The sequence below is a fragment of the Narcine bancroftii genome, unplaced genomic scaffold (assembly GCF_036971445.1).
Source record: "Narcine bancroftii isolate sNarBan1 unplaced genomic scaffold, sNarBan1.hap1 Scaffold_114, whole genome shotgun sequence".
NCBI classification, from domain to species: domain Eukaryota; kingdom Metazoa; phylum Chordata; class Chondrichthyes; order Torpediniformes; family Narcinidae; genus Narcine; species Narcine bancroftii.
In genome coordinates this window covers 864,821-875,388 of record NW_027211849.1, presented here as the reverse complement: position 1 = coordinate 875,388, position 10,568 = coordinate 864,821, and positions in this window count along the sequence as shown.

The window sequence follows — 10,568 nt, the reverse complement described above, 5'->3', positions numbered from 1 at the left end:
GAAGAATGATCAGACAAAATCCTACTCTTATACTCTGTATGTATAAATCTACCCTGTAATTGTACTGACATTAAGCAAAAGTCAATTCTCGAAAAAGAATCATGTCTGGGTGAATAAAAAGAAAAGTATTTTTCTGTCAGTATTAACTTCCTCCAGATTTCCACCAAATTCAAATCTTTCATTGAGTCTAACATCCATTTAGCTATTTTGGTTCTTTGTACAGTTTTTGGAAATTTATCCAACTCTCAATTAAAATCCCCACCAACCAAAATATTTTCATTAGCTTGACCCAGATTCAAAAAAGTTACAGAAATAACATCTTCATCATCTTCATTGGGTGGATAAACATTCATCAAAGTCCATGCTTCAGCAAAAATTTTACAATTCACCAACAGCTCTCTACCCAATGTGGCAGAGAATGATTCCAACTGAAACGTTATCTTCATATGAACCAAAGTTGCAACTCACCTCTAGCTTTTGAATTAAATGAAGATGCAAAAACATGTCCTACCCAATCTCTTTTCAATTTCTTTCTCAGACAAACGAGTTTCTTGCAAAAAAGCAACATCAACCTTCATTTTCTTTATATATACCAATATTCCCTTCCTTTTAAGTGGATTATTAAGTCCTTTAACATTAAAGGTCAAAAAATTTAAAAGAGCCATAACTTGATTTCCTCTTGAGATTGACACTTCACACAGCAATTACATATTTAAATAAACCCAAACCCCCCCTTTCAAACAATAAGAAAACCCTGAAAAAATGTAAAAACCTACAAGAACCGGACCCCCCTCTGTGGACCAGGTGTAGTTCATACCACAAGTGGCAGATGATTTTAGAAGTAGTAGAGTCAACCACCACCCCCCAACCGTAATTTAAAACCCATCAGTCATCCTAGTGATAACAACCACATTGAGCTTGAGCTTCATCTTCAACATCACTCACCAATTCTGATTCCAACTTCTTTACCCCATTCCCTTCCCAATCTTATCCCAGGACATTTTCCCCATCGATTCCTTCAAATCTGGGAAGGAATTCGCAAACGGGAATGCACCATAAGGACTCTCAAAACATTGAGACTGATCTGGCCCGTAAATCACCTTAAATACCTTTGGATACCGAAATGTAAACTTATATCCTTTCTTCCACAGCACTGCTTTGACCAGATTAAACTCTTTCCGCCACTTAATGATCTCTCGACTTAAATCAGCATAAAATAAAACCCTATTGCCTTAAACCATCATTGGGGTTTGATCAAGGCGAGCTTTCTGAACCGCAAGCCACAATATCATTTCTCTATCCTGATATCACAAACATCTTCAAAGAACCGCTCTTAGCATTTGACCCGGAAATGGTTTTCTCCTTAATGGCCTATGAGGCCTATCTAAAAAACACGACTCCAAACATCTCTGGAATCCATTTCCAAAAATAATTTTACAGGATCTTCTGGCAGACCAACTATCTTAATATTATTACGACAACTTTGATTTTCCAACAAATATCTCTTCTGGACATACCAGCGTGTAAACAAATCCTCAATTTGATCCATTATCTCCACATAATGGTCCACACGGTCCTTACAGAGAAATAAAAATGTTACCTATCCTCTTAAATTGATCTTGTCCAGTGTCCACTGCTGTTGAACTCTTATTAATATCAACTTGAATAGATGTAATTTCTTCACACATACCAGCCATTTTTCTCTTCATACCAGCAAATTGATCATTTAAAGTTTCAAAACCTTAGGTCATAGAAGACATCATCTTTTCATTTGGTTGGATCAGTTCTGTAGACATGAGGTTGACTTCCATCCCTGTTGCAGGGGCCTTGAAGTCTGGGGAAGGCCTCCATGGTGAAATGACAGTTTTCATTGGAGAAGGAGATGTTCTTAAATCCTTAGGCGTCCCTTCAGTGAGTCCAACTGCAGCAAGTAGTCATTCTTGCTCTTCTTCTTCTCGAACTTCTAAGTTGTCCTCCTCCACCTCTTCTCTGCCACCTCATACCTGGCAGCCCAACTGCGGATCTGATGCAGAATTTCCTGAATGCGATAACTTCCACCCATGCTGAGAAGCTCAGTAGAACACAGGGGAGCATCTCCAGATGCATACAGGCAGTTCCCTTCCCGCTAACTCATGCTGGCATTCGGGCACCAACACCCCGCTCTCCTTAGTCAAGCCGGCTCATGTCGGATTCCATACTCGCTCTCCTCCTGGCCTGCCACCAGGCCAAAGATCTCAGCGCCATCTTGCGTCTGAGGATGCGGACGTTTCTTCCAGCTTCTCCTGAGTTCCACGATGAGGATTCGGATCTATCTCTAACTGCTCCTGAGGTTCCTTCTGGAAGGTCAGCCTTGCTTCTTCTGTACTTTTCACAGGTTGAAAACCGAGGTTTTTTCTAAGTTGCTGGTAATGAAATGGTATTGTATGAACTGACCAGTACAGGCATGGGTTGGCCCACCCTCCTGATGACATCCTCTCCAAGACTCCTCCCTGGACTCCTCCCCCTGTAACTCAGACCATAAAGTTCGAGGCACCTCTTCCTTCCCTTCACTTTCTTGCTTGGACCCTGGCCTGCAGTCTTGTGTGTAATAAAGGCTATCGTTCCCCTTATTCTTTGTCTCTGTGATTATTGGGCCAACTGGTCGTGCCCAACCCTGCTTTTTTCCTTTCTTCATTTCCAGAATCCTACTGTAGTAAATTACTGTTTAAAACATTGATAAAGTCAAAAAAGTCACTACAGTTCGAGTATTGAACAGTTCAGTCAGGGAGAGGTGTCTTCTCACGTCATTTTCCGATGCCTTTCTTCCACGACAATCCCCCCTCCCCCACAACCTCCCCTCAGCTGACTCCTTGAACACCATCCAATCCACAGACTCTAGGCAGCCCTGCAGCTGTCTTCCCTTACGTGACCACCTTCTGGTTGTCCTGATCTAGTAAGTGTTGTGAGCAATTTTAGGCCCCATTTCTAAGAGAGGATGCGATGGCCCAGAGGTGGTTTACAAGAATGATCCTGGGGATGAGAGGAATAATGTTTGAGGAGCATTTGATGGTTCTGGGCCTCTACTTGCCCGAGTTTAGAAGGATGAGGCAGGACCTCATTGAAATCTGATGAATAGTGAAAGAGCTGGATTGAGAGGATTTTGCCAGTAGTGGGAGAGTTTAGGACCAGTGGGCACAACCTCAGAATAAAAGGATGTCTGCTTAAAAAGAAGATGGAGAAACCTTTTCATCTGGAGCAGTGATTTTCAAACTCCTTCTCCACACCCCCACCCCCACCCCCTGGATCATATTCCACTTAATCCCTATGCCAGAAGTTCTCTGTTAGTAAGGGATTACTTAAGGTGGAATGTGATTGGAAAGAAAATGTTTGAAAACCTCTGTTTTAATTGTACCTCATTGACTGTTTCTATGCGTGGTTTCATATCTCCAGAGGAAATGGGCCAATGACAATTTTTCTCAAGCAAAATATTTCCTTCACAATTTTGTCCACTGCAGTCTTTCTCAGCCTTTTTTCCCATTCATATGCCACTTTTAGCAATCTCTTACTCATTTTTCGACACTCCAAGGAATAAAGTCCCAACCTGTTCAACCTTTCCCTGTAGCTCAACTCCTGAAGACCTGGCAGCGTCTTAGTAAATCTTCTCTGCACTCTTTCAATCTTACTAATACCCTTCCTGTAGCTAGGTGACCAGAACTGCACACAATACTCCAAATTTGGCCTGACCAACATCTTATCCAACCTCACCATAACTTCCCAACTCCTATTTTCCATATGTTAATTAATGAAGGCCAAGATGACAAAAGCTGTCTTTAGAACCCTGTCGTCCTGTGACACCACTTTCATGGTATTATGTAACTGTGTTTTATCTCTTGCTGCCAATTTGTATAACTTCTCTGTTCAATTTCATAAGGTTGGCTTCTGGAGTATTTTATTGTGCCCCTTGATCTAGAGAGTCTGGCAGAGCAAAGCAATTTTGTTTTCTTTTGTCAGCTCAAATTTTGTCACATTGATCCAAAAACAAGTATTTTCACCATTCCTTCATTTCAGATTCTCTGCAGCTGTCGTATTGAACCTCATCATGACGGCATCATGTTTGTCTTGTTTATCTTTTACCCCTCCATCCAGACACAACGAGTCGACCCCACTCATCCAGCACCACTGCCATTTCTGCTGCTCGGTTTTTCATCCCATGTATTCATTTTGTTATTTCCCCTCTTCTTTTGCTCAGCAAAGAGAATCAGCTTTGTTGATCATCTTTCTGAATCCCAGTGAAAGGTTTTCGACCTGAAGGTTTTAACTCCGATTATTTTTCCAGTAGATGATCTGCTGAGTATTTCCATCATTGAGTTTTTATTTTACTGCCTTGGTGTATTACTGAGTCCTTTGAATGGGAGAAAAAATATGGGTTGGGTTAAGTGGAGATGTTTCGATCATGGAGTGCGTTTAGAAAAATAAACATAAAAGGGGAGGGTGCATGGAAATAGTTAAATCATCTTTTGAAATTGTTTTTTGAGCTATGATTGTTTTCCGATGTACGCGCAGTGTTCAGAATTTAAAAATTATTTTGATTAACATGTCACAAAATTTTGGTGCAAATATTGTTCTAAATAACATTTTAAAAAAAGAAATCCATTTGTGCTAAATGAAGTGTAAGAGAGGGAGTGACTGTGGTTCCTTGTCCATTCAGAAATTTGATTGGAAGAGGGGGAGAAGCTGTGTTTGTACCATTGGGTGTTCGTCTTCAGGCTCCTGGACCTGTTTTCCTGGTGATCACAGTGTGAAGAAGGCCTGGTCTGGGTGGTGAGGGTCCTTGAGGATAGAGGTTGTTTTCTTGAGACTCCGCCTCTTGGAGAAATCCTTAATACATGAGCGAAGGATGAAAGGGGAAAAGTTTAGTGGAAACATGAGGGGGAGCTTCTCCACACAAGGTGGTGGGAGAGTGGAACAAGCTGCCAGCTGCATGAGGAAATGTGAGCTCCATGTTAGCATTGAAGAGTTTGGACAAGTTGAGGGATACGAGGGTGTTGACAGGCTCTGGACTGGATGCTGGTCAGTGGGACAAGGCAGAATAAGAGTTCTTCAGTTGGCGCGTTAAACCATAAGACAGACAGCTGTGTTCTCACCCATTTAATAGACTGCGCGTGGTGCAGGGTGCCGAGGAATGGCAGATTGATCTGTGGAGTCTCCTGCCGGAAAGCACGGGATACTCACGGGGCTTAATTTAAACCTGCTGGCAGCAAACTCTTAATGATGTCCCACCTTGTCCCGTGGAACCCGGCACATATAACCATATGACAGTTTACAGCACGGAAACAGGCCATATCGGCCCTTCGATTCCGTGCCGGTTCACATGAACCTCCCCACTAGTTTCCCCCTCCCACACTCCACCCATATCCCTCCAACCCCCTCATTTCCATGTACACATCTAACCTTCTCTTCAATGACAGAAAGGACCCTGCCGCAACTATCTCTTCTGGAAGATCACTCCATTCTGCCACCACCACAGAAACATCTTATAACATTTCTCCTAATGTTTTGCCCCCTTACCCTTAACTCATGCCTTCTTGTTCCAACCTCCCCCGCCCTCAGGGGAAAGAGTCTACTTATGTCTAGTTGATCTATTCCCTTCATAATTTTAAATACTTCGATCATAACTCCCTTCAACCATCGACGTTCCAATGAATAAAGTCGCAGTCTCCTTAATCTTTCTTTGTACTCTACATGTTGTAAGTCAGGCAACATTTTTGTAAATCTTCTCTGCACCCTCTCCACCTTATCTATATCATTCCTATAATTTGGAAACCAGAGCTGAACACAATTCTCCAAACCTGGCCTCACCAATGCCTTAAACGCTAGTCTATGCTATGATTTATGAAGGCCAGCATGCCATACCCCTTCTTAACTACCCTGTTTACATGGGAATCCACCTTCAGTGAACTCTGTACCATAACTCCAAGATCCCTCTGTTCCTCTTCATTTCTCGACCCCCTCCCCTTAACTGCATAGGTCCTATTAAGATTATTTTTTCTGGAATGCAGCACCTCACACTTGTCAACATTAAATTCCATCTGCCATCTTTTCCAAACAAACCAAATCCTGTAATCCAAGAAAACCTTCCTCACCATCCACCACTCCCCCTATTTTCATATAGTCTGCATATTTGCTTACCCAGTTAACCACACCCTCATCCAAATCATGAATATAAACAACAGGGAACCCAGCACCAATCCCTGAGGCACACCACTCGTCATAAGCTTCCATCCTGACAGACAGTTGTCCACCATGACTCTCTGCTGTCTATGTCCCAGCCACCTCTGAACCCATCTCACTATCTATTAATCCCTAGTGACTGAACCTTGCCAGCTAACATTACATGTGGAACCTTATCAAAAGCCTTACTAAAATTCAAATAGACCTCGTCAACTGCCCTACCTTCATCCACTTTTCTTGTCACCTCTTCAAAAAGTTCAACAAGATTCGTTAAAATGATTTTCCCTTCACAAACCCATGCTGGGTGCCACTGATCAATCCCTGTCTATCCAGATATTTGTACATACTATCTCTAAGAATACCCTCCATATCTTTCACCACCACCAAAGTCAAACTTACTGGCCAATAATTACTTGGCCTGCACCTTGTACTTTTTTTAAACAGCGGAACTACATTTGCAACCCTTCAATCCTGCGACACCACACCCTTCTCCAGTGATCTTTGAAAAATCACTGTCTGAGCCCCCGCTATTTTCTCCCTGACCTCCCTTAACGTCCTGGGAAAAATCCAATCAGGACCGGGAGACTTATCCTCCTCTATTGACCCTGGAAGCTCCAAAACCCTCTCTTTACTAATCCCTATTCTTTCCATAACTAAGCTATTCACCTCATTTATCTCACATAGTCCAGTGACCCTTTCCCTTGTGAATACAGAAGAGCAAAATATTGTTCAATATCTCCCCCATCTCATGCAGCTCCTCACATACACATCGTCCACCGTTCCCATTTTCCAGTGGACCTACCCTATCTTTAACCCTCCTTTTACTGTTGACATATATGTAAAAACCCCAAGGATTCACATTCACCTTATTAGCTATTGACACCTCATACCTTCTTTTTGCCTTTCTAATTTCCCTCTTGACGTTCTTTCTGCAATCTAAGTAAAGATCATACATCTCATCAATCTTTTGTTTCTTATATTTAGCATGGGCCTCCCTTTTATCCTGAACCGTTCCTAATTTTTCTTGAAAACCACGGCTCCCTTGAACTTTTAGTCTTGCCTTTCGGCCGATCTGGAACATAAAGATCCTGTACTCTCAAAATCTCACCTTTTAAATACCCTCCAATTTTACTCTTCATCATTTCCAGCTAAAAGATCAGCCCACACAACTCTCTACAAATCCCTTCTCATTTCCTCAAATCTGGCATTCCCCCACTCGAAGACCTTCAACTTCAGATCCAACCTATCCGCTTCCATAATTAAGCTCAATCTAATGAACCCATGATCACTGGATCTGAAGTTCTCCCTAACGCTCACTCCACCACATGCTCATTCCCTAACAACAGATCAAACACTGCCCCCCCCTCTAGTGGGCATCTCCACATACTGCTGCAAAAAGCAGTCCTGAACACATTGTTTGAACTCTAAGCCATGCTGACCTCTGTAATCCTGTGTTTCCCAATTGATGTTAGGACTTCACTTGCCTCCTTTCTGGACCAATTAACCTCGGGTATTGCTTAATCAGGCTGAAACCTAGATTTGCCTTGTGGCATAATGGCAGAGGACATGAAATTCTGGCATATAGTAGGTGCATTGGATGCTGCTACAGCATCTCAAGTAAGTGAATTTGTTGCCAATACCCTGGCAGAAAACCAGTACACCAGGTTCTGCCAATTTTTCCTGGATATGCTGGAATTGACAAGACATGAGTGCGGCTTGCGGCTTTTAAATATGGAGGGTCTGGGTGACAGGAATCCATCCGATTTAATGAATGAGATGTTCACATTAACAGATGGTCATTCTCATTGTTTACTTTTTGAGACTCTATTCCTGTCCAAACTTCCAGGTCATGTTGCAATACCAATCATTGACATGGATTTCCACCATCCCCATGACATAGCGCGGGAGGCTGACAGGCTCCATCATACTCCAATGCAAGAGTCTGCTCACGTCCAGACTGTTTTCGCAGAGGATCCATCTCCCGTGTCCCATGAGCCTCCTATATCTGCAGTTCAGTCAAAGAAGGATGAACACGGTGATGGGCGGTGAGAATGGTGTTTTTACCATGGCCATTGGGGTAAAAATGCCCATAAATGTGTCCCACCATTTACCTATTTCAGCAAAAAGGCAGGAAACAAAAAAGCCGGCTACCATTAATTGCCTCGGCAGCTGGGACAAGTATGGGCCTATTGTATCTACAAGATGACGCTGGTAAGCACAAGTTTCTTGTAGGCACAAGTTTCTTGTAGACACAAGTGCTGAGGTCGGTTTGCTCCCGCCAACCTATTTTGAAATAAAAACCACAATAAATAACATCACCCAGCTCTTCAAACAGCAAATGGGAAGACAATTCCCTGCTTTGGCACATGACGGGTCATGATTGGGATAGGAGATGTGACATTCCATTGGAATTGTGTATTGGCTTCCATTGCCCAGCCCATTATGGGTGCAGATTTTTTAAGGTCCCATGACTTGCCAGTAGACGTGGAGGAAATTGGTTCATGCCACCAGTTTTCAAATATACCCAGTGGTATGTAGCAAATGGAGAGTTGCCCATCTAGGGGTGCAAACCCTGCACAGAGATGCCTATGCTGCTCTTCTCAATGAATATACCTGTATTTTCTCACCTAATTTCAATACCTCCTAAACAGCCCAGGATGTGTCCCATTACATAGACACTTCAGGCCAGCTGAATTAAACCAGGGCTCTTCGTCTTCCACCTGATAAACTGCTCAGGCAAGGGCAGAGTTTAGTGCAATGGAGGAATTAGGTATCATTCAGCACTCCAACAGACCTTGGGCATCACAGTTACACATGGCACCCAAGAAAACAGGTGGATGAAGACTCTGTGGCGATTACCGTAGGCCAGGGGTGTCAAACTCAAATTCGCAGAGAACCAAAATTAAAAACTTTTACTAAGTCGTGGGCCAAACTAAATATTTATTGAAAATTTTCAACAACATCTGCATGTTTTCTCTTCTTTCAACATATGTAATGTTAAACTTTTTCTCATTAAAATGAATGTTTAATAATATTTTTGGTTAAACTCTTTCCAGACGAAGCATTAACAAATGAGAAATAAAATATAAAATAAAGTTTGCTGTAAAACCAGACTTCTTTTCATCTCCTCCACCTTCTGGAGCTTTTGCTTCTCGTTCAGATCTTTATACATGTCCTGGTGTTTCGTTTCATAGTGTCGCCGTATGTTATATTCTTTAACTACAGACACGTTGGCTCCACACACAAGACAAACAGGTTTGTCTTTTAAAATGATGAACATATAGTCTGCCTCCCACCTGTCTTAAAAGGTCCTGTTTTCTGTCTTTCTTTTGGCCATTTTTCGTAAGAGGTTTATTACATGTGAGTTAGGCGACAGATCGCAGATCCTAATGAAAGTAAACAGAGGAGGTGGGGGCGATTAACGGGCTGTCGGGTCGGCGCCAATGCATTTGCAAAGCATTCTGGGACTTGTAGTATTAGCTGTGCATGCGCTATATTGGCGCGACGACCAGCGGGCCAGCTCTAATACATATTTGATATGATCTTGCGAGCCAAATATAATTATATCAAGGGCCAAATTTGGCCCACGGGCCTGAGTTTGATATGTGTGCCGTGGGCTCATTAACTACATCCGACAGATACCCTCTCCCTCATATTCAAGATTTCGCTGCCCAACTGCACAATTTCTGTGCTTTCTCCAAGGTTGATCTTGTCATGAGACACCATCAGATCCCAGTCCATAAGGATGACATTCCTAAAATGGTGATTATTACCCCTTCTGGGCTTTTTGAATTTCTTAGGATGCCACGTGGGTTGAAGAATGATGTTCAAACCTGCCAGCGGGTTATAGACACTTTGGACAGAGATTTAGAGTTCCCTTACATCTACTTGGATAACATCTGGTAAAAACAATCTCGTCACGAATATTCTGTCCAGACAAACTATATATCATATTCAGGGTGACATTGATATTCCTGAATTAGCCAGTGTCCAGGCAATGGACCCCGATGTTCAGGCATACAGTACGGCCATTACTAACCTGGACATACAGCAGTTGGCACCACAACTGGGTGGCCAACCTTACTTTGTGACATGTCTTTGGGCTACACTCAATCAGTGATTCTGCCATCTTGGAGGCAACACCTTTTTGACCAGATACACAGCTTGTCTCATCCGTCCATCAGAACATCTGTCAAGCTCATGTCAAATAAATATGTATGGCATGGTCTGCAAAAAGGCGTCGCACAATGGGTCTGCACATGTACCTCCTGCAAGACTGCTAAAATTTTGTGGCACACTAAGGCACCTCTTCAATGTTTCCCAGTGGTATGCAGGGGGTTGGAACACGTGCATGTGGA